A 24,966-nucleotide genomic window follows, 5' to 3' on the forward strand; every position below is an offset into this window, starting at 1 on the left:
CGTTTGTGTGTATGTGTGTGTGTTTGAGACAGGACCAATAATCTTGGCAGTGTTATGTTACAATGGCTTTTTAAATTTTGTACTAAATGCCAATTTAATTGTTTAGTTTGATGGGTGCATTAGGAACAGTGGTTCACTGTTTCACTTTGGAAAAGCTGCTCTCTGTCAGGTTTGTGAACAGCTTTATTGTTTAGTTCATATAAAGGTCAGTAGCTCTAAAAATACACACTTTAATGTGTGATGTAATAGACATTTTATATGTGTTGCAGGTACTTTCCCTCAGTGGTTGAAATGAATACCTTTTGTGCCTTCTGGAGAAGATGTCTGTATATATGGTGTGGGAATATGTGTGTATCTGTATATGCACACATCTTGTTTGAAAGCCCTAGTCTTACAAACTTATGAACTGGATTCTTCAATCTCTTTCTTATGAAATATCAACATCTACTGTGAATCTATCATATATCATTGGATTTGACAGACATTTTGACTGTGTAACTTGCAAATATAGGCTTCGGGTTGGAAAAATAAAGAAAAAATATTTGTGATGGATTCTGTTTGATTAAAAAAAATGGAATCAATTGATTCAATTTAGCTTGGAAGCCTAACAGGTGACTTCAACTTCTGCATCTTCAGACCTTTCTCAGCTTTTCCCTTGCTCAATAAACTATTTCTTTTCTCGTGTTTCTTTTCTTAGCTTGAGGAAGTGTTAAGATTTGTTCATTTCAAAACAGATCATTTAAAAATGAAGAAGTCACATTGTTTAGTTCACTGGACTGGGAGCCTTAGAGACATGTTCTATTCTCAGCTCTGGAAAATCTCTTAAAACAAAATCACATGACCTTCAAATAAAGATATTACTCTAGTTTGAGATAGTATACTTTACTTTCTAATCAGCCCTGAAAGCACAGTATTAACTGGAAAGACCTTGGCAAAATTATGCTGTCTAATAGGAAAGTTCCAAATCCTGGCAGAGAATATTCCCTTGAGTTACATTTTTCTACAACTTTTAAAAGTCTCTTCTCAACTGTAATCCTTCACTTCCAATAGGATAATACAAGATTAATATATCTATTATGAGAATGAAGATATTTTGGATGAAGTTATTATAAATCCCTTATGGAAATATTACCACATTATAATCCCCAACTGGAGGCTGGAGTAGTGGTGGTGGAATTAGGGTTATTCTGATCTGTAGCTGGGACTGTTGATGATCCCATACCTGATACCTCAGGAAAACGGATCTCTTTAGCTATGTTGGTCCAGGTTCTGATATATCTTTTTTTTTTTGACTTTTTTCTCTGTATTTATCAAAGCCAATCTGTATTACAAACAAGGAACAAACAACAACACAAACTTCCTTAATCATATAAGGAAAATTATAAAGAAAAAACAAACCAGGAAACTATGTGGTGAATGACATGAAATTTCTGAACATAGTGCAATGAACAGTACAAAGTATTTGGTTTATGAAAAATTTAACTCTAGTCCTTACCGTTTAACTGATTTTGTACCTTTAAACAATTGAGTTAATCTTTTTGTTCTTTACCTTTAAAGTAGGAGAATAACACTTCATATGGCTAGTTTAGGATCAAATGATAACTATGAAAGTACTTTGTAAAAGACAGATGTCAGTTATTGTGTTGATGATACAAGTCCCGCCTATGGGCTATTAGGTACATTAAGTACACAACTCAGTTGTTTTTCTTCACTCTGTGGAAGCCCTAAGGAGATAAATTTCAGATTGTGTGCACTCATGCTTTGTGGGATTCTCACTGTCTACATGGTCATGCTTTTCTTCTGGTCTGTTCTTTGGTTCTGTAGCTGAGGTCTGGGCTGCTCTGCTCTGGCCACAGTTTACACTCCATTTCCGCTTTGCAACAATTCTGCTATTTTCTCCCTGTCATCTCCTTTGCCCTGCCCTCTCCCTCATTCCCAAAAAGAAAGGCTTGTCTTGCTTGAGTCAGAATCAACTTCAGGACATTTCCTTTTTCCCTCTGACATTTTCTAGCTTTAAGTCTTTTTTAATTTTTATTTTCATTTTTCTACTCTTTATACTTATTTTTTATTTTTATACTTTAAGTTCTAGGGTACGTGAGCACAACATGCAGGTTTGTTACATAGGTATACATGTGCCATGGTGGTTTGCTGCACCCATTAACTTGTCATTTACATTAGGTATTTCTCCTAATGCTATCCATCCCACAGCTCCCCGTCACCCAACAGGCCCAGTGTGTGATGTTCCCCTCCCTGTGTCCATATGTTCTCACTGTTCAACTCCCACTTATGAGTGAGAATATGCAGTGTTTGGTTTTCTGTCTTTGTGATATTTTGCTGAGAATGATGGTTTCCAGCTTCATCCATGTCCCTGCAAAGGACATGAACTCATCCTTTTTTATGGCTGCATAGTATTCCATGGTATATATGTGCCACATTTCTTTATCCAGTCTATTACTGATGGACATTTGGGTTGGTTCCAAGTCTTTGCTATTGTGAATAGTGCTGCAATAAACATACATGTGCATGTGTCTTTATAGTAGCATGATTTATAATCCTTTGGGTATATCCCAGTAATGGGATTCCTGGGTCAAATGGTATTTCTAGTTCTAGATCCTTCAAGAATCGCCACAATGTCTTCCACAATGGTTGAACTAACTTACACTCCCACCAACAGTGTAAAAGCATTCCTATTTCTCCACATCCTCTCTAGCATCTGTTGTTTCCTGACTTTATAATTATTCCCATTCAAACTGGCATGAGATGATATCTCATTGTGGTTTTAATTTGCATTTCTCTGATGACCAGTGATGATGAGCATATTTTCATGTCTGTTGGCTGCATAAATGTCTTCTTTTGAGAAGTGTCTGTTCATATCCTTTGCCCACTTTTTGAGGGTCATTTTTTTCTTGTAAATTTGTTTAAGTTCTTTGTAGATTCTGGATATTAGCCCTTTGTCAGAGGAAAAATTGCAAAAATTTTCTCCCATTCTGTAGGTTGCCTGTTCACTCTGACGATAGTTTCTTTTGCTGTGCAGAAGCTCTTTATTTTAATTAGATTCCATTTGTCAATTTTGGCTTTTGTTGCCATTGCTTTTGGTGTTTTAGTCATGAAGTCTTTGCCTATGCCTATGTCCTGAGTGCTGTTGCCTAGGTTTTCTTCTAGGGATTTTATGGTTTTAGGTATTACATTTAAGTCTTTAATCCATTTTGAGTTAATTTTTGTATAAGGTGTAAGAAAGGGATCCAGTTTCAGCTTTCTACATATGGCTAGCCAGTTTTCCCAGCACCGTTTATTAAATAGGGATCCTTTCCCCATTTCTTGTTTTTGTCAGATTTGTCAAAGATCAGATGGTTGTAGACGTGTGGTGTTATTTCTGAGGGCTCTGTTCTGTTCCATTGGTCTATATATCTGTTTCGGTACAGTACCATGCTGTTTTGGTTACTGTGGCCTTGTAGTATAGTTTGAAGTCAGGTAGTGTGATGCCTCCAGCTTTGTTCTTTTTGCTTAGGATTGTCTTGGCTATGAGGGCTCTTCTTTGGTTCCATATGAACTTTAAAATAGTTTATTCCAATTCTGTGAAGAAAGTCATCGGTAGCTTGATGGGGATGGCATTGAATCTATCAATTACTTTGGGCAGTATGGCCATTTTCACGATACTGATTCTTCCTATCCATGAGCATGTAATGTTATTCCATTTGTTTGTGTCCTCTTTTATTTTGTTGAGCAGTGGTTTGTAGTTTTCCTCGAAGAGGTCCTTCACATCCCTTGTAAGTTGGATTCCTAGGTACTTCATTCTCTTTGTAGTAATTTTAAATAGGAGTTCACTTATGATTTGACTCTCTGTCTGTTATTTGTGTATAGGAATGCTTGTGATATGATAGGGTTTTGTAAATATACAGTCATGTCATCTGCAGACAGAGACAATTTGACTTCTTCTTTTCCTAATTGAATACCCTTTATTTCATTCTCTTGCCTGATTGCCCTGGCCAGAACTTCCAATACTATGTTGAATAGGAGTGGTGAGAGAGGGCATCCTTGTCTTGTGGCAGTTTTCAAAGGGAATGCTTCCAGTTTTTGCCCATTCAGTATGATATTGGCTGTGGGTTTGTCATAAACAGCTCTTATTATTTTGAGATACATTCCATCAATACCTAGTTTATAGAGAGTTTTTAGCATGAAAAACTGTTCAATTTTTTCGAAGGCCTTTCTGCATCTATTGAGATAATCATGTGGTTTTTGTCATTGGTTCTGTTTATGTGATGGATTACATGTATTGATTTGTGTATGTTGAGCCACCCTTGCATCCCAGGGATGAAGCCAACTTGATCTTGGTGGATAAGCTTTTTGGTGTGCTGCTGGATTCGGTTTGCCAGTATTTTATTGAGGATTTTTCCCATTGATGTTCACCAGGGATATTGGCCTAATAGTCCCTTTTTGTGTGTGTGTCTCTGCCAGGCATTGGTATCAGGATGATGCTGGCCTCATACAATGAGTTAGAGAGGATTCCCTCTTTTTCTATTGATTGGAATAGTTTCAGAAGGAATGGTACCAGCTCCTCTTTGTACCTCTGGTAGAATTTGGCTGTAAATCCGTCTGGTCCTGGACTTTTTTTGGTTGGTAGGCTATTAATTATTGCCTCAATTTCAGAGCCTGTTATTTGTCTATTCAGAGATTTAACTTCTTTCAAGTTTAGTCTTGGGAGGGTGTATGTGTCCAGGAAATTATCCATTTCTTCTAGATTTTCTAGTTTATTTGCATAGAGGTGTTTATAGTATTCTCTGATGGTAGTTTGTATTTCTGTGGCATTGGTGGTGATATCCCCTTTATCATTTTTTATTGTGTCTATTTGAGCCTTCTCTCTTTTCTTCTTTATTAGTCTTGCTAGCGGTCTATCAATTTTGTTGATCTTTTCAAAAAACCAGCTCCTGGATTCATTGATTTTTTATGAAGGGTTTTTGGTGTCTCTACCTCTGTCAGTTCTGCTCTGGTCTTAGTTGTGTCTTGTCTTCTACTAGCTTTTGAATTTGTTTGCTCTTGGTTCTCTAGTTCTTTTAACTGTATTGTTAGGGCATCAATTTTATATCCTTCCTGCTTTCTCTTGTGGGCTTTTAGTTCTATAAATTTCCCTCTACACACTGCTTTAAATGTGTCCCAGAGATTCTGGTATGTTGTGTCTTTCTTCTCATTGGTTTCAAAGAACATCTTTATTTCTGCCTTCATTTTGTTATTTAGCCAGTAGTCATTCAGGAGCAGGTTGTTCAGTTTCCATGAAGTTGAGCGGTTTTGAGTGAGTTTCTTAATCCTGAGTTCTAGTTTGATTGCACTGTGTTCTGAAAGACAGTTTGTTGTGATTTTTGTTATTTTACATTTGCTGAGGAGTGTTTTACTTCCAATTATGTAGCCAATTTTAGAATAAGTGCGATGTGGTGCTGAGAAGAATGTATATTCTGTTGATTTGGGGTGAAGAGTTCTGTGGATGTCTATTAGTTCTACTTGGTCCAGAGCTGAGTTCAAGTCCTGAATATCCTTGTTAACTTTCTGTCTCATTGATCTGTCTAATATTGACAGTGGGGTGTTAAAGTCTCCCATTATTATTGTGTGGGAGTCTAAGTCCCTTTGTAGGTCTGTAAGAACTTGCTTTATGAATCTGGGTGCTCCTGTATTGGGTGCATATGTATTTAGGATAGTTAGCTCTTCCTGTTGAATTGATCCCTTTACCATTATGTGATGGCCTTCTTTGTCTCTTTTGATCTTTGTTGGTTTAAAGTCTGTTTTATCAGCGACTAGGATTGCAATCCCTGCCTTTTTTTGTTTTCCGTTTGCTTGGTAGATCTTCCTCCATCCCTTTATTTTGAGCCTATGTATGTCTCCTTATGGAAGATGGGTCTCCTGAATACAGCACACTGATGGGTGTTGACTCCTTTTTTTTTTTTTTTTTTGAGATGGAGTCTCACTTTGTTGCCCAGGCTGGAGTGCCGTGGCATGATCTCAGCTCACTGCAAGCTCCACCTCCCGGGTTCATGTCATTCTCCTGCCTCAGCCTCCCGAGTAGCTGGGACTACAGGCACCCGCCACCACACTCAGCTAATTTTTTATATTTTTAGTAGAGACGGGTTTTCACTGTGTTAGCCAGGATGGTCTCGATCTCCTGACCTCGGATCCACCCACCTCGGCCTCCCAAAGTGCTGGGATTACAGGCGTGAGCCACCGCACCCAGCCGGGTGTTGACTCTTTATCCAGTTTTCCAGTCTGTTTCTTTTAATTGGGGTATTTAGCCCATTTACATTTACGGTTAATGTATGTGTGTATATATGTGTGTATATATATACACACACACACACACACACATATGAGGTTAATATTGTTATATGTGAACTTGATCCTGTCATTATGATGTTAGCTGGTTATTTCACCCATTAATTGATGCAGTTTCTTCCTAGCATTGATGGTCTTTACAATTTGGAATGTTTTGCAGTGTCTGGTACTGGTTGTTCCTTTCCATGTTTATTGCTTCCTTCAGGAGTACTTGTAAGGCAGGCCTGCTGATGACAAAATATCTCAGGGTTTCCTTGTATATAAACAATTTTATTTCTCCTTCACTTATGAAACTTAGTTTGACTGGATATGAAATTCTTGGTTGAAATTATTTTCTTTAAGGATGTTGAATATTGGCCCCCACTCTCTTCTAGCTTGTAGGGTTTCTGTAGAGAGATCCACTTAAGTTAGTCTGATGGGCTTCCCTTTGTGGGTAATGCAGCCTTTCTCTCTGGCTGCCCTTGACATTTTTTCCTTCATTTCCACCTTGGTGAATCTGATAATTATGTCTCTTGGGGTTGCTCTTCTCGAGGAGTATCTTTGTGGCATTCTCTGTATTTTCTGAATTTGAATGTTGGCCTGCCTTGTCTAGCTTCAAGTCTTTAGAGGTCTTATCCTCTCCATGCCATAGTTCTGTCTCCTTGGTTGGTTTACCTGAAACATATTCCTTACTGAGATTTTGAGACAGATTCTTGCCTTCTTCACCTGGGCTTAAGTGTGGGTCTGGCTTGCTAGTGGTCTTGCTGACTGGAGAGTGGGAGTGCTCTCACTTCATTCTGCACCCTACATCCCTGTTCTGAAGGTCAGCAGCAGATAGAAACTGCTCTTTCCCACTTTTGAAAGACTCCATATTCCATAAGAGTTTCCAAATGAATTTCAAGTTCTAGCTTGAGAAAGCAGAAATAAGATTGAAGAAAGCCAGTAAGTGTTTTTAACCTTCCTACCTAAGAGTAGTAGTAATTTTGGTAGTGCTGCTAGAAGTAATTTTGGTAATAGCAATAAAGCAATAATAATAGTAGTAGTAGTAGTCATCATCTTTGTCTTAGTAGTAGTTAACATTTATTGCCCCTTTTTACAACCAAATATGATTTAAAGTTCTGAACATGCATTACATGATTTAAACCTTGCAATGACCCTGTGAGGTGAGTCTGTTACTGTTTCTCTTTTAGGGTTGAAGATGCTGAGGCTCTGCAGGTGAAGCAACTTGCCTGAGTAATAACATGGAGAATTAGTATTCAAAGCCAGGTTTGATTTCAGAACCTGAGTGTACCACTCCACTTTCTGGAATACATTAATTGGCTCTTGGGGCAGAGGCCACTGACTCAAATGCCTATAGGAGCCAGATCAGAAGTAAAAGTTGGTGGACAGGGCCCACGATTAGGAAGACAGCAGTGTAAGCTAGATGATAAATGGCAACTGACATTCTTCCTCAGTGTTGGGGTGCTATGAGGCATTGTGGGGACTGGGGTTTTTGGAGAACATATGTCCTATCCAAAAAAAATGATAGCTACTTAATCCAGCAGTTGTTCTCATAGAGAAATAAACTTTTTAATACAGAAATTTTAAAAAGATGATGAAAACATGGATTTTGTATAAGATTTCTCAGTTATTAAATATTGGCATTGGATGCAAATGAAAAGCTAAACAAAACACTGTGAAGGTTAAAATAATTATGTCTGAGGACCAAGTAGGGCCTGATATGTTACCTCTCTCAGGGAAAAATTTTGCAACATTCAAACCATGTCAATGAGTGATGACACAATACAATAAGAGATAAAATGTTCCGTATTGGCCAGTAGTTGGACTGTCCTTAGCCATCCATCAACAATTTCTTTACAGAAGACTCTGGGGAAATTCCAGTTTATTAAATGCTGTATAAAGACTGAAAGAAATCACATAAATAATAATGATTCTATTCTTAAGCCCCTACTGTGTGCCAAGCACTTTGTGTGGCTATTTTATTATTTTTAATTCCCATAACATTCCTGTTAGCCATGTGAGGATAGATATTTGAGAGGTCAAAAAGTAACAGCAGCAACTTGCCAAAAACATATATCTCTAGCAAGGGGCAGTGTGGGGTGTGAATCCAGATATGCATGATTCCAGAGCCCTTTGTCTTCCTGCGCAGCTCTGCTGCCTTTACAGTGACATACTGCTGTGAAGTTTGCATTATGCTGGATCTCACATAGGCAGGGAAAGGCTATCTATGTTGTTCAGCATGACTTTCAGTTTCAACAAAGAGATTCCTCTAATCAAAATTATCTTTGTACACTACCAGAAATTCTTCCCTTTCACATTATCATTCAGCCTGAAATTTGAGCCTTTACAGATTCTTTGGTGTTAACAAGCATACTCCTGTGAAGGTGCCTGCTTAAGCAATCTTTCCTTCATTCACGTGTTAACATGAAGTTAATCAGATTATATCCTTCAAACAACTAGCTGAGATCATGGGAATTTCTCTGGACAGCAGGGAGGAGGAAGTGGCTCTTCAGAAGTACGTGTCATTGATTAGATGGGGTGACCAGACTGTGGAAGCTGGGATAGGCCCTGTGTGCCATGGGCAGGTTTCTGGCTGCTTCAGAAGCAGGAGAGTGGGCACAGAAGTTTGTTAATTATGTTACCTTTTGCCTAGATCTGTCTCCTCAACTAAACAAAACCAAAACCACATTATTGGCTGGTGATTTTTATCCTATTATATTTATGGTACAGAAATGGAGCATTCTTTTTTCTTTTCTTGCTGTGAATTAGATTTTGAATATCTTTATGTTACTAAAATAAAACTATTATCTTTAGAAAATTAATGTTCTTTTTTCCCAATTAAGGAACAGACTCTGTCAATAAAGAGAAAACAAAGCTGGAGAGATACTCACAAAATAGCTGTCTCTAAGGGATAGGATTATGGACTTTTAATGTATTGTTTGAAATTTTTTATAATAAGATAACTCATTTTAGAGAGAGAACAAACAATAGAGTTTTGGTGTTGGAGGAGGGTGAATGAAAAAAGTCTTAGTTGTCAGGGTGTAGTCAGAATGAGGTGGGCAAGTTTTACTGCCTGTGAGTTAGAATCTGTAATTACCTCAAGGAGAGGGGCCCTATTGAGGATATGAGGCTCATGAAAGGGAAGCGAGGAGGGGCTGGCTCTCCAAGTTTTAGTTAGTCTTTCCTTCTCCCTACTCCTGAAGCCCCAAGGAATGTGGGGTTTCTCCACAGTTTTTTTTTCCTTCTGGAAGTGAGAATGAGAATTCGGAAGAATTCAGGGTGATTCAATGCTCAGAATTCCCTGACATCTGTTAAACCTTAGCACTGACTGTTATTTATTAGACAGCTTTGCCCAAAACAGCCCCAAATGTTTACTATGCAAGCCTTGCTAGAGTTTCCTCCTGCCTTCTTGTAACCTGAATCCTATCTCCCAACTTTTCAGAAGTCTCAGAATAGTTCTATTTTCTTTCCCTTTTTGTTCATTTTGGATATCAGCTATGAAAAATTTTGTTATTTCATTTGGTTCAGATGCAGCTTGGGATCCTCAACTCATTTCCCTATTTATTTGTCATTGGTAATTTTTGCTTTGCCTTACTATAGTATACTGTCTCTCTGCAAATTCTGAATTTTTCAGGAGTAGAATATATGCAAATATTTTCCATTTATTAGTGTATAATAACTAAGCTTTACCCTCTGTAAATAAACTCAAAACTGGTGAACATTGGTTGTAAGTGGAATGAGTCAGGTGATACTGACTTACCCATTTGAACGTTAAACACACCTCTTTGGTCAGTCCTCAGAATCCCTTACTGGTATTGAAGAGTAAGAGCTCTACAAAGAAGAATATTAGGGTCTAGGAACTCAGAAGGCTCTTTGGTCATTAAAGGCAAAATGACAATCACATCCTTTAAAATCAAATTTGTTATGTAATTATTCCATTTGTCTATCCCACAGATATCTGGTACTAGGAAAGACTTTTATGGGTGAAACTGTTCTATTCTTTGTAATACTGTTGGAGAAAAGACCCATTTATTTAGTTCCCAAGAAAGCCTTTCTATAGCAGTGTCTTTTAATATGACATGTTCCTCAATGATTTCTCTTTAAAAATCCATCCACCTCTGTGTTCTGCTCTCTTGTCAGCTCATCTATTTAATTTTGGCTGCCCTTTTCGGAATTGAAGCCATCAGTGTTCTTGGCATCAGCAGATTTCTGTCAATCCTCTTTTTATCAGTTTTTTTCTCTGTCTATATCTGAGGCTGCCCACTTGGCCGCCTAACCTGTAGTCACACAGAATTGCTTGCTTGTACTACTTCAAACATATCCCACCCTTGTGGCCCCTTCACTCAAATATCTCTGTTTTCTAAGGTCTTCTCTTTTCCTATAATTGGTGAAGGGATTAGAGACTGTTGTTAAAGACTCACCTTATGTATCACCTGTCTATCTTTTTCCACCTTGGCCCTCCATCCTAAGCAAAATTAGGCTGTCTGCCTTTTGTGCTCCAGTAGCATAGCTACGATATCATGATCTCTGCCTCACTCCACAGACCAGAATTCCTTTGTGAAGAGTACAAGATGATCCAGGCAGTGTTAGACCTATTTATATTGATTTGAAATCTAAGGCAATACAGTAAGCTTTTCTAATCTTTCACGTATACATCCATCCTGGCACCTTCACTCAGTCCCGCCATTATTCCACGTTTGCTCTCACACATTTGCTCATATTCAGCATATTATAAAATGTTATAGTTATTTTTATCTGATTTTAAGAGGATTTACAGATTACGTTAACTTTTTTTTTTTTTAAACTAAAACTACCTTCACAAGATGGACAAGTATCTTAAATACATTCCTACAAAAACACCCTGACTTGTAGATAATACTTGTAATGTAAGCACAACACATGACAGGAAAAAGTCAGAGCTGACTCCTTATACCGCTACGAAGACTTTGTCAGCAATAGCGTGGCATGTGGTTGTGTGAAGTCATATGCAGTGTCTCTGACATCAGGCCCATCACAGTAACAGCAATGGTAGCAATCTAATAACATCTTATAGAAGATTTAAAATGACTCAGATAATTTAAAATATAGATTTATATCTGTATTTCACTATTGCTGTCTAGTAACATTATCTTAAGGGTTTATTTTGCCCTGAGAGAGTAGATGAAAGTAATATAGCAATACAAATAATTTATATAGTATATAGTAATGCAAATAATTTACAATAATTATAATAGTTTACAAATATAGGTTTAGTATCCTTTATCCAAAATGCTTGGGACCAGAAGTATTCTGAATTTTGGATTTTGGAATATTTGCATTATACTTACCAGTTGAACATCCCAAATCCAAAAATCTAAAATCTAAAATACTCCTCCAGTGGACAATTTTTGAATATCATATTGGTGCTCAAAAGTTTCAAATTTTGGAGCATTTTGAATTTTGAGATTAGGATGCTCAACCTGTAATAAATATTCATTATTGACAGAACATGCTAAAAAGTATATTAGTAGGCATATGTAATAAAAAGTAACAGACCACCACTATGAATTTAGAGATGAATGCCCAGAGTTGAGTAGAGACTGTATTGTTTTCATCTTTGTAGCTCAAGCACCTAGCACAATGAATGGACCATATTATGTGCTCAGTAAATATTGAATGAGTGAATAAATCAACAGAAGAACAAGTATAGGTCGGGGAGTGTTCTGCAGAGGACTCTACCTGGTATAATATCCAACTAGAGGTGACAAACCAAGATGAAAGAATCTGATGACTCAGATGCGGAAAGTGGATTTATGTCTGAGTATGCAGTGAAATTATGACCCTACTGCAGCGTGAATTTATCTGGTGAAGTCATCACTTCCTGTCTCATGGGGAAAGAGAGATACTGCCCGTTGGGAAGAATCAGGGACTGTCCTTCATTTGATTTTACCCTAAAACTGCCCCCTCTTTTTCAGATCCTCCTCCAGGTCTCATCCCCTCACACCACCACTTGTGCCCCTGTTACCAAGGAAGCTTTATTGCCTGAAATGCTCACCTGAATTACTGAGTGATTTTGCTTATGTCTGTGTAATCACAGTCCCAAAGCTATTTTCTGATAAATGATTACAACTTTACTTACATAATTCTGCAAGCCCAGGCCTCATCCTTCAGTATAAGTGAAAAGAATCTCTCTAATTCATGTCATGATATTGCAATACAAATTTCACCTTAGGACTCAATTGTTTTACTTTTTAAGAATTACTTATCCTTGGATGTTGTGGGTTCCTAATAGAGGGATCCGTTAATTATTTTTATTAATAAATAATAATAAGTGCTGAGGCAAGCAATATGGACTAGCAATATACTTGTGTTTTCAGAAATAAGGAAAGATATTTTTCTAATATTTTAATAGAGCAGAACAATTTCAGCATCTAGTAGTAGAAAATAAAGCCTCATTACTTAGGTAGCAAATGTTTAATTCATCTGTGTCATCTTGATTAAACGTTCTCTAAAATTTTATGATAGTTATAAGGTTACCGTATATGTTTTAGGAGTAGTAATATAGGCATTTCACAAGTAATACTGATCTTTTAATTAAATGTTCATGATAAATATAGAATATATATTTTGAGCACAAATATTTTTTATTGCATTATTGGGAAAGAGTTGCAACCATCAATAACAAATGGAGCTTGCCCTTCTGTAATTCACTCTTCATAATCACAAGAGGCCACTGACAGTAAGCACCATGAAAGCAAGAAGCATATCCTTTCACTCACCATTGTAGCCTCCATGCATAGTAGAGTGCCTAGCATGTAATAAGAATACAACAAATATTTTGTCAAACGAATGAATGAAGTATGTGTATGTTCACTCCTGGCACTAGCCATGTATTACACCTTTGCCTGCCCATAAAGATAAGTCTCAAATAATATTGTATAGGGCAGTGTTTTCAGTTTCTGATCTGGGGAACCTTGGTGCTCTGTGGAGATGCTGAGTCGTTCTGCCAATAGCAAACTGCTTTCTGTCGAACCTTTATGCTGCTGGAGTGTTATTTGTCAGGATTCTTAGTTACAATGCAATCTACCTTAAGAAAAAAAAAAGATTTATTGGCTTAGAAATACCAAAAAAGGTAGAGCCAAAGACCTCAGGGAAAGGCTAGAATGCAGCCTGGGTCCCAGAATAAACATCACCTTTTCATCTCTCAGCCTGTTGGCTTCATGCTCACTGCAGACCAGTTTTTTCAGTGGGAAACATAACTTATGACAGCTGTTAAGCTTTAGTACGTCTTAGATCCCTAGTCACTGGTTAAAGACTGACTTCAGGCTTTCTTTGGCCTCAAGTTTAAAATTTTGGAGAAGGAATTTTGTTTACAAGAGTTTGGCTATTTAAAATGAGTTTCAGAAATTTCTGCTGTAACAATTAATTTGCAGCCCCACCACTCTTTTTTGAGTCTCCCACTTTTATCCCCATCTGTTCTTTCTCAGCATCATTTCCTTAATTCCAAACTTGGACTCTTGGCCCAGTCTTTCTCACTTCTTAACTCTCTTCCTGGCCTATTTGGCTCTTAGCTTTCCTGGTCTTTGTGTCTTGGTATGTCGTTTGGTCCTTCTATCCCTTTGTCTTGACTGAAGACTTGTTTCCCAGAGAATCCCCTTCCAACTTTTTGTCTGAGAGGAATTGAGCCATATAATGTGTAAATTTCAAGATTATATAAACCATAGCTGTTTTAGTCTTCCTTGTACTTTCAAATTGTTTTCACTAAAGGACAAAAGGCAGTTATTTTATATCTAGTGTAGTCCTAAGCAGCATATAGGGTAGAAGTTCTTAAAATAACTTCTTTTGTAAAGTGGGACACCTTCAGTCATTAGGCTAGAATTTTCTCTGATGCAAGTGCTAAGAAATGACCTTGATCAGTAAAAAGGTACATACATATTGAAGCATGGGAATTACCAATATAATCTTTCTTTTCTGTTTCTGGAAAGGCAATTAAGGCTTCTACTCCTCCAGCAGCCAGTGCAAAGCCTGCCCTGAGTCGGATTTGACAATAGCATTTTAAAATGACCAAAGGAAGTGTAAGACTAATTTAGAGCAGGACATTTCATCTGCACTACTACACTTAAACTTTTGTGCTGAATTTTTTTAATGTGCAAAAATTGTCTTGGAAATACATTTTGAATCTTGAGAAAATAATTACAAATAAAGTCAGAGAGAGAGCAGGATGAATTCTAATCAAAGAGGACATCTTTACAAATAAATAGGTAATGTTGTAGTCCTACAGAGCATTTTTCATTTAGCTCCATGGTGAAATGATTTTAAAATGAAGAAAGATGAAGTTTTACTTTAATTAGTTTGTGAAGACATGGATAAGTGCTTTTGAAAGAGTAATTATCTGGCCCTTCTTTTAAGAGAATGTGAATTGAGAATTGAAGTTGATCTGGGATCAGCCCCATTGACTTTATCACAGTTTTGTCATGTTCTGCAGTAAATTAGCATGAATTCTGTCATACATAAACTTCATTTGATTTTGTTTTGTTTCTTTTTCATTCTTGTTTTGTGTTTTATTTATTTAAAATAGTTGAAAGGAGTTCTGGCTAAAACCAAATTCATTGAAGGACTATTTGGTCTTTTTATGTATTTCCTCGAGTCATAGAGAGAATGAAAAATATGTTATTATGTTATACAAACGTGTTTCTCATACTGGGGGCCACCAACATATGCTGTGAGGTTTTCAAGTTCTCTATGAGAATTTAAATATTTTGTGTTAGTTTCAAACATAATTTTTAAGGAAGAGCATGTGTAGTTTAAATCCATCCATATGACATTGATGCCTATTTTTGTGTCCGTAGATTTATGACATTAGTGCCAAGACAGTATCTACATTTTAATATATTGCTTCTCAAATCAGCCTCTAAGAATCACAGAACCTCTGGACATGTTTTCAGGCATCTGCGACTATCTTTGTAATAACGTTAATAAATAATATTTTCAGATGATATTTTTGACACCAGATATCTTCTAAGAAGTTTTTATGTATTATCTGCTATAATCCTCACAACTCTAGAAAGTATTACTATTTTCCTCATTTTAAAGACAGGAAGAGGCCGGGCGTGGTGGCTCACGCCTGTAATGCCAGCACTTTGGGAGGCCCAGGCGGGTCAATCACCTGAGGTCAGGAATTCGAGACCAGCCTGGCCAACATGGTGAAACCCTGTCTCTACTAAAAATATAAAAATTAGCTGGGTGTGGTGGTGGGCATCTGTAGTCCCAGCTACTTGGGAGGCTGGGCCAGGAGAATTGCTTGAACCCAGGCGGTAGAGGTTGCAGTGAGCCAAGATTGCACCATTGCACTCCAGCCTGGGCGACAAGAGTGAAAATCCATCTCAAAATAAATAAATAGATAAAATAAAGATAGAAAAACATAAACACAAATAAGTTAAGGAACTTGCCAAGGGCGTTAGACCTGGGTTTTGAATCCCCCACTCTAGCTCCAGAGTTCATGCTCTTGAGTACTGTGACCTTTTCCTCCCTGGTGGGGATAATGGGTACTGTCCCCTGCCTTTGTCATTGGTTACCCATAATTATGAGGACTTAAAAAGTAACTGCTTTCATTAATTTGGTGAATATGGGTTTCAATTTCTTGGAATAACAAGACTTTGGAAAATGTTGACTGGCTTCTATTCTAAGGGTATGACCACTTTTAGAAGGAATTTGTGTATCAAACATTTTTAGAGTTGTCAATAGAAAACTGTTAAGCCATAATAGCAATAAATTAGAGAATTTCTGTTGGTGTGCATTATCCATATAGGAAGAAAACAATGTTTCCTCTACCCAATTTCCTTCTCTTCTTTCTCCCTTCCTAAACTTTCAGTCCTAAATCCATTATAAGGAGCAGAACAGTGCTGGTCTCTACACTGGAACTGGGAGGGAACTGTAGTGGCCCGAACTATGGTGTTGGAGCCCAAAAAGGGGAAAAGAGGGCATTTGTTTAGGAAGGCTGACCTTCAGTGGGTCAGAAACCAATGCGGTTAAGGATCACGTTTATGTGTAAGGGAAGCCTGATATGGGTGTCAGAGCTCAAGCAAGGTGGGGGTGAAAGAGGTACCATGAATGGGTGTGTCATTGCCCAAGCAGAGTGAGAAGAGCATCATCATGGAGGGACAGCCTGACGTGGGGTTTTGAAACTCAACTGGACTGGGAAGCATGTTCATGCAGTGGGGTAGGGGGCAGAATGGGGAGTCAGAGTGAGGACAAAGTATATTTGGAAGGGTAGAATCTGCCATGGAATATTGTAGCTCATGTGAGTGAGGGCAGGGAAGTACCTGCTATGGGCTGTTGGGACCCAAATGGGATAAGGGAGGCATCTGTGTAGAAGAGAGGTGGTATTATAGATGAGGGATGAGATTTTATATAGGGAGTTGATCAAATAAAAGATGAAAAGTTAATGGCAGCTGGGCTTCTCACTGTTGGAGAAGGAAGTTACAAATATAGGAGAGGAGAAAACTATAATGAACCCTACATTGTTGTATTGCAGTTGGAGATATCAGTGTATATTCATAGATATAGATATAAATGTGTGGGCCTGTGTTTTCTAGCTTTGCCTACTGGGTGGGCCTAGAAGTAGTGACATCTCAATGACCATCTAGTGCCCAGATTTTGCCTTCTAATGCCATTCTCCAAGGAACCAGAGCTCCTTGGAAAAATATTTGGTCTGGACTGTGACCAGCAAAGACCCAGAAGAGCCTAGAAAATTATATTGTGACAGAGAGAAAGAAAGGAAACGTTTAAAGAAAGGTTTCAAAAGAACACAGAACTCTACAACCTTATATGTATTTTTTATAGTCCCATTTTTGTCCCTGCAAAGACACTTGTTATATGGCTAGAATGTAACCATGAGTTTGAATTGATTGCCAGAGATTCACTGGCAAAAACTAGGACAAGAATGGGGCAGAATGTTGGAACTAGAAATGGGTGAAAATTAAAGGCGAATGAAGGTGAATGCAGATTGAATATGGGGGAAGGTAAAATATGTAGGAAGGAGTATGGAAAAGATGAAGGAAAGGTCCCTGAAGGAGAAATGGACAACTTGGTGACTTCAGGGCCCCTAGGCATTGATTTTTTAAAAAGTCAAGAATCGTGTCAGAGAATAGTATGAGGTAGAGAAAACTAGCCTGGTTGTTGAATCTACGAAAAGATGATAGTTCCAAAGATTATGGAGTTTGGAGCATCTCTCTTTGGGTTGAGATGATGGGAAAAAATTGTTCAAGCTGAACTTGTAGTACATCTGTTAGTTTGAAATTTAAGTTATGGGAGGCTACAGCTGAAAAAATACTTAGGAGAAAAATTAATCTGTATTGCAACCACAGTGTATATGGTTAATTTGCCTTCAGGTACAGGGAAGCAGAGATGGTTACTGCAGTAGTTCTGAAACTAGACTAATTGTGAACATTTCTTGGTGAGCTTTGAAAATAAATACACAATCTCAGAAATTAATAGCAATCACTGGTATGGTAAAAAGGGTGAAACCAGTTGTTTCAAAACATGGTTTCCCCATTTTCTAAAGGTGCATCCTTGAACAAGTTGCTTAACCTCTTTGAGCCTCCGTTTTTTCACCTGAAAAATGAGACTAATAGCAGCTGTTTTATAGTGTTATAATGTATGCAACAGGTGGTCTCTTAGTAATTACCTCCTGCATCAACTCCCCGCACTGCCCCCCAACCGCGGATACATACTTTGTACTCTGGAATGCTTCATATTGTTGCTAAAACCAAGCAAAAGCCATACTCTAGAATCTTGGCTGAGAGTATAATATAACCAATTTAGTATAAAGGGGACAACACATTAGGAGTGAGAGGCCAGACCCCACTATTTTGCACTTTAGGGCTTGGATGAAGCTGTAGCACAGAAAACCAGGGAGACAGTGCAGAGGCTTCCTTCCCAGGATGCCCTTGTTTTGGCAGATAGGCATGACCTAGATGTTATCATAGACAGATGGTAACAGGGTATGCTCTCTTGCTTTTCAAGAGACCCTATCTTGCGAAAAGCCACCTCACATTCCAGGAAGAAGGCTGGGTCTCCCTAAGAAGTTGCCAGATGCCTTGTTTGACCTATAGCAATGTCAGGAGGCTAAGACCAATTGTAACATGCCACAGAAGCTTAACTGCAATTAATATCTTCTTTTATATATCTTTGTGTATACCTTTGATTATATCATTAGGATGAATTCCTAGAAATGGAAGTACTGGGATTTCTATATACATTTAAGCAAATTGCCAGAAGTTTCTACCAATGCCTATTTCCTTAATGTTTCATTGGAATGTTATTTTGCTCTGCCCTTGTCGTTGCTGTGGCATTGCTATTTTAAAGATGTCTGTGAATTTGCTCAATTATACATAATAATATCAGTTAATACATGTATAGTGCTATGTGCCATGCCCTTTTTTAGTACTTTACATGTGTAGTATAATTCTAGGAGGGCCCCCAAGATTTCCTGCCCTCTAGCACATATGGTCTGTGTGATTCCCAGTAGCGTGAATATGTTGAGCTATCTCTGCCATGACTGTGTTACATTATATGGCAAGAGATTTAGAGATGTAATTAAGGTTCCTGATAGTTGATCTCAAAATAGGGGAGATTATCCAAGTAGGCCTGATCTTGTCACAAGAGCCCTTTAAATTTAGATCTAGAGAAAATTAGAGATCCAAAGCATGAGAAGGAATTGGCATGAGGGTGATATTCCATGGCTGCCTTTGAAGATGGACAGGGCCACATGAGGAATGCAAACAACTGTGGTCACTGACAACTGTCCCTGGCTGACAGTGAGCAAGAAGTGGGAACTTCAGTCCAATAGCTACAAGTAACTGAATTTGACTGACTATAAGAATGAGCTGGAAAATGGGTTTTCCCTTAAGGTTCTGGAAAATAACTCAGCCAGGTGACACCCTGATTTCAGCTTTATCAAACTCTGAGCAAAGTCACACCATGCCAGACTTCTGACGTGCAGAACTGTGAGCTAACGAATGGGTATTGTTGTTTAAAGACATAGGGCACAGAAACCAGCTTGAAGGGGTTTCCACTGGCCAAATTTGGGATAATTTGAGCATCAAAATAAATAAATACAGTAACAGATTGTAACCCATTTGTTTTGGTCCCTTCTTGCATTACTATAAAGACCTACTTGAGAGTGGGTGATTTATAAAGAAGAGAGGTTTCATTGACTTGCAGTTCCACAGGCTGTACAGAAAACATGGCTGGGGCAGCTTCAGGAAACTTGCGATCATGGCAGAAGGTGAAGGGAAGGCAGGAATGTCCTCATGACTGGAGAAGGAGGAAGAAAGAATGAAAGGGGAGGCGCTACACGCTTTTAAACAAACAGATCTCATGAGAACTCACTCTATCACAGAGCAGCAAGGGAGAAATCCACCCGATGATTCAATCACCTCCCACCAGGCCCCTCCTCCAGCACTGGGGATTACAATTCCATATGAGATTTGGGTAGGGACACAGAACCAAACTGCATCACCATTGAATAAGACAAATCTACGCAGATATGAACAAACAAAAACATACATGTTTAACGAGAAATTAAACTTCATTAATTTCAAAGTACCTCTCCACAAAATACAGGTAGGAAGAAAGAGTAACTTTATAGTGGAGAAACCTGACAGGCACTACCTTAATTAAGCAATCAAAGTCAACAGCATCAGTAATGGACAAAGGGAAATCAGGTAATGCAATGAGAAGAGCACAGCATCACTTCTGTGATATTCCTGCCAGATGCATGTTCTGGGCCTAGTCATGAGGAAACATCAGACAAGCCAAAATTGAAGGACATGCTACAAAATAACTGGCATGTAATCTTCAAGAGTGTCAAGATCCTGAAAGTCAGAGACTGAGTAGCAATTCTGGGCTGAAGGGGACTAAGGAGACATGACAACGATATGCAATGCTTGTTTCAGAACTGGAGCCTTTTTCTATAAAGGACATTATTGGAACGTTGGCAAAACGTGAATGAGATCTGAGGATTGGTTGATAGTAATATTATCGATGTTAAATCTCTTGTTGCTGCGAGTTGTCTTGTGGTTATGTAGTAGAATGTCCTTGTTTGCAGGAAAGACACCCTCAAGTATTCAGCAGGGATGGGAAATCAGGGCAACAGTTTCCTCTGAAATAGAACCTTCCTTCAGAAAAATAAACTTCCTTATACTCTACTTGCAACTTTTCTATAAGTCTGTGATTATTTCCAAACATAAAAACATAACAAATTTTAAAAAGAAAAAAAATTTCTTTCACTGAAAATTCATAAAATATGGAACACAAAGAAGAAAATAAAAATAAATCTATTCACATTGATTACTACTACTCCACTTTGGTGTATAGCTTTGCTGTCATTTATTATACATCCACACACACACACACACACACACACATACACACTTTTAAAATAAAATTAGAATTATTTCTATCTCTGATCTTGCTTTAGAATTTTAATATTATATGTAAGCTATATGTCACTAAATAGTCATTTATAATTTTTTTTTTTGAGATGGAGTCTTTCTCTGTCACTCAGGCTAGAGTGTAGTGGTGTGATCTCAGCTCACTGCAACCTCCACCTCCCAGGTTCAAGTGATTCTCCTGCCTCAGCCTCCCAAGTAGCTAAAATTACAGGCATGCATCACCATGCCCAGTTAAATTTTTTTTTTTTTTTTCTGTACTTTTAGTAGGGACAGGGTTTCACCATGTTGGCCAGGCTGGTCTTGAACTCGTGACCTCAGGTCATCCATCCACCTCAGCCTCACAGAGTGCTGGGATTACAGGCATGAGCCACCACGCCCAGCATATAATATCATTTTTTATGGCAACTTTTTTACATGTAAAAGTGTGTTATCATTGAAATATTCAGATTTGTTGTTGTTGTTGTTATTGTGTTTTTTTTGAGATGGAGTCTTGCTCCGTCACCCAGGCTGGAGGGCAGTGGTGCGATCTCGGCTCACTGCAACCTCTGCCTCCTGGATTCTAGCGATTCTTCTGCTTCAGCCTCCCGAGTAGCTGGGATTACAGGCACCTGCCACCATGCGCAGCTTTTTTTTTTTAATTTATTTTTTATTTTTAGTAGAGACAGGGTTTTACCATGTTGGCCAGGTTGGTCTTGAACTCCTGACCTCGTGATCTACCTGCCTTGGTCTCCCAAAGTGCTGGGATTACAGGTGTGAGCCACTGTGCCTGGCCTCAGATTTCATTTTAAAATTATCTGAACACTTCTATTCAAGTTTGTCAGCTCTGTCACTTGGTCATGTCAAACTAGCCTTAGCTAGCAGTTACAAAATATAACTTGGAGCAAATAAGTTAATACATATGTCAAACAAGAATGATGCTAGCTGTTTACACACACTTTGCCTTATACATATTTCCCATTGGACAGGACTAGAAGCATAGTTTTCTAGACATAAGTCGGCACTAGTATTAATATTTCAATACTCTCCCTCTCAGCCCTTTTCCCAACAACAAAAATATAATAGTGAATTTGTGAATATATGTCAATTTATTCTACTCTTGGTAGATATCTGGTGTGTTAGTCCATTTGAGCTACTATAACAAAATACTGTAGACTAGGTAATTAATAAACTTCAGAAATTGATTGCTTATGGTTCTGGAGGCTGGGAAGTCCAAGCCTGAGGTGCCAGCAGCATTTGGCGATGAGAGCTTGATGAGGCAAGATGAGGATTGTTCTCTGCCTCAAAGATGGGCCCTTGTTGCTCTGTCTTCACATGGTGGAAGAGGCAAATACACACCTTTTGATCTCTTTTGTAAGGGCACTAATCCCATTCGGAAGTAAGAAGCCCTCATGACTTAATAACTTCCTAAGAGGCCCCAACTCTTAATACAGTCACATTGGGGATTCAGTTTCAGCATATGAATTTAGCCAGGGGGTGGGGGCATGAAACACCAACATTCAGACCATAGCATCTGGGTAGTTTCTTTTTGTTTGTTTGTTTTGTTTGTTTTTTTCAGGTAGTGCTGTGGTGTGATCAGGGCTCACTGCAGCCTTGACCTCCTGGGCTTAAGCCAACCTCCCACTTCAGCTTTCTGAGAAGGTGGAACTATAGGTACACACCACCATACTCGGCTAGTTTTTAATTTTTTTCGTAGAGCTAGTATCTGTTTGTTGCCCAGGCTGTGGGTCATTTCTAACATGGGTTACTAGAGGTAGTGCTGCTATGACCATTCTTATATATATCTTCTGATGAATATATGTGCAAATTTCTGTTGAGTATATAAAAGGTATAATGGCTGGGTCATACTAGATGAACTGCCAGTGATTTTTTTTTCTAAAGAAGTTGTTCCAGTTTACACTACCACCAGCCGTGTGTGAATGTTCTGGTTGCTCCACTTTCTTACCAACATTTGGTATTTTCTATCTTTTTCATTTCAGCTACCCCAGTGTGTTTATAGAGGTATTACACTGTGGTTTTAAATTGGATTTTGCTAATGGATAAAGTTGAGCGCATTTTAATATGTTTATTGGCCACTTGGGTATCCTTTTATTGTGGAGTGTCTGTTGAGGTCTTCTGCCCCATTTTTTATTGGGTTGTCTGCCTTTTTCTCATTAATTTGTATATGCTTTAATATATAGATATGTATTCTGGATTCAAGTCTTTTGAAAAGATATATGGCAAATGGATTTTCCTGCTCTTCAGGCTCCCTTTTCACTCCCTTAATGATGTCTTTGGATGAATAGATGGTCTTAATTTTAGTATTTCCCAACTTATTACATTTTCCATTTAAGATGAACATTTTTTTAAAAGAAATCTTTGCCAATTCCAAGGTCATGAATATGTTCTCCTTTGTTTTATTCCAAAATGTTCATTTTTATCTCTCACATTTAGATCTTCTGTACATCTGGAATTGATTTATGTGACTGTTGGGAAGTAGGAGATCAATAATCACTTTTTCCATGTGGATATCCAACTGACCCAGGACCATTTATTAAAGACTGTTCTTTCCATACTGCACAGCAGTATGACTCACTTCTTCATAAACCAGGTGATCGTGTATGTATGGATCTGTTTCTTGAGATTCTTTATACTGTTCATTGACCTATTTGCCCATCCTTGCTCCAGTAACAGTCTTGATTATTAGGGCTTCATAATGGATCTTGATATATGGTACTATAAATCCTCCAGCTTTGCTCTTTTCATCAAGATTCTCTTGGCTATCCTTTGTCCTTGCATTTCTATACATATTTTTAAACCAACTTGCCAATTTTCACATGCACAAAAAAACTTTCTCGGATTTCAGTTGAGATCATATAAATCAATTTGGAAGAGTTGACGTTTTTACAATACTGAGTCTTTTCCACCATTTAAGTAATTTGCTGAGGGTGCCAGTTTATAAGTGGTGGACCTGGAATTCAGTCTTTCACAGCCTGACTCCAAAGACCAACACTACCCTAGAGTTTAGGTATACCTTAGTTTTGAGGATATGCTATTTTTATTTCAACTATATTTTAAATGAACCTATTTTATTGGTCTACTATAATGCTTTCTTTTACAGTACTATTGTCTTAAAACCTTGCATTGTATGGGTATCTCATAATTTAATTTAACCAGTCGCCTATGATCACTAATTTTAAAGTCATTTTCAGTTTTTCTTCAAGTAGATAATTCAGCTACAAGCATACTTGTAAAGATATCTTTTTGTACATGTTTTCTTGGGATAACTCTCTAAAATTGTCACTGGGTTAAATGGTATAAAAATGTTAAGAATTTTGGTACAGAGTTGGCTGCAGTCATGCACACCTATAGTCAGCTACTCAAGAGGCTGAAGTAGGAGGATCGCTTGAGCCAAGGAGTTCAAGACCAGCCTGGGCATCATAGTGAGACCCCATCTCAAAAGCAAAGAGAATTTTGGTACAGGTGTACCTTGGAGATATTGCAGGTTTGATTCCAGACCACTACATTAAAGCTAATACTGCAATAAAGAAAGTGACATGAATCTTTTGGTTTTCCAGTGCCTGTAAAAGTTTATGTTTACAGTATACTATAGTCTATTAAGTATGCAATAGCATTATGTCTAAAAAATAATATACATATCTTAATTTTAAAATCCTTTAGTGCTAAAAAATGCCAATGCTCATCTGAGCCTCAGTTAGTCATAATTTTTTTGCTGGTGGAGGGTCTTGCCTCGATGTTGATGGCTGCTTACTGATCAGGGTAGTGGCTGGGGAGGTTGGGGTAGCTGCGACAATTTTTAAAAAGAAGACAACAATGCAATCCCTCCCCCCTCCCCCCAACAGGCCCCGGTGTGTGATGTTCCCCTTTCCGAGTCCAAGTGATCTCATTGTTCAGTTCCCACCTATGAGTGAGAACATGTGGTGTTTGGTTTTCTGTTCTTGTGATAGTTTGCTGAGAATGATGGTTTCCAGCTGCATCCATGTCCCTACAAAGGACACAAACTCATCTTTTTTTATGGCTGCATAGTATTCCGTGGTGTATATGTGCCACATTTTCTTAATCCAGTCTGTCACTGATGGACATTTGGGTTGATTCCAAGTCTTTGCTATTGTGAATAGTGCCGCAATAAACATACGTGTGCATGTGTCTTTATAGCAGCATGATTTATAATCCTTTGGGTATATACCCAGTAATGGGATGGCTAGGTCATATGGTACTTCTAGTTCTAGATCCTTGAGGA

General features: G+C 38.1%; 1 protein-coding gene across 6 annotated transcripts in view; it reads left to right on the plus strand.

The window, feature by feature from the left end:
- The window catches only part of CCDC148 (coiled-coil domain containing 148), a 284,045-nt gene that overhangs the window by 49,291 nt on the left and 209,788 nt on the right, over positions 1-24,966 (plus strand). Inside the window, exon 1 of one of the 6 annotated variants that reach the window (XM_050750435.1) lies at positions 23,164-23,324. The exons of 4 other annotated variants lie outside the window; for them this stretch is intronic. The gene's annotated coding sequence lies outside the window, so the exon portion shown is untranslated. Of the gene's footprint in view, positions 1-23,163; positions 23,325-24,966 lie in introns of those variants that run through there. One more of the 6 variants, XM_050750437.1, reaches the window with a different exon arrangement.

Source organism: Macaca thibetana, chromosome 12 (genome assembly GCF_024542745.1).
Source record: "Macaca thibetana thibetana isolate TM-01 chromosome 12, ASM2454274v1, whole genome shotgun sequence".
NCBI classification, from domain to species: domain Eukaryota; kingdom Metazoa; phylum Chordata; class Mammalia; order Primates; family Cercopithecidae; genus Macaca; species Macaca thibetana.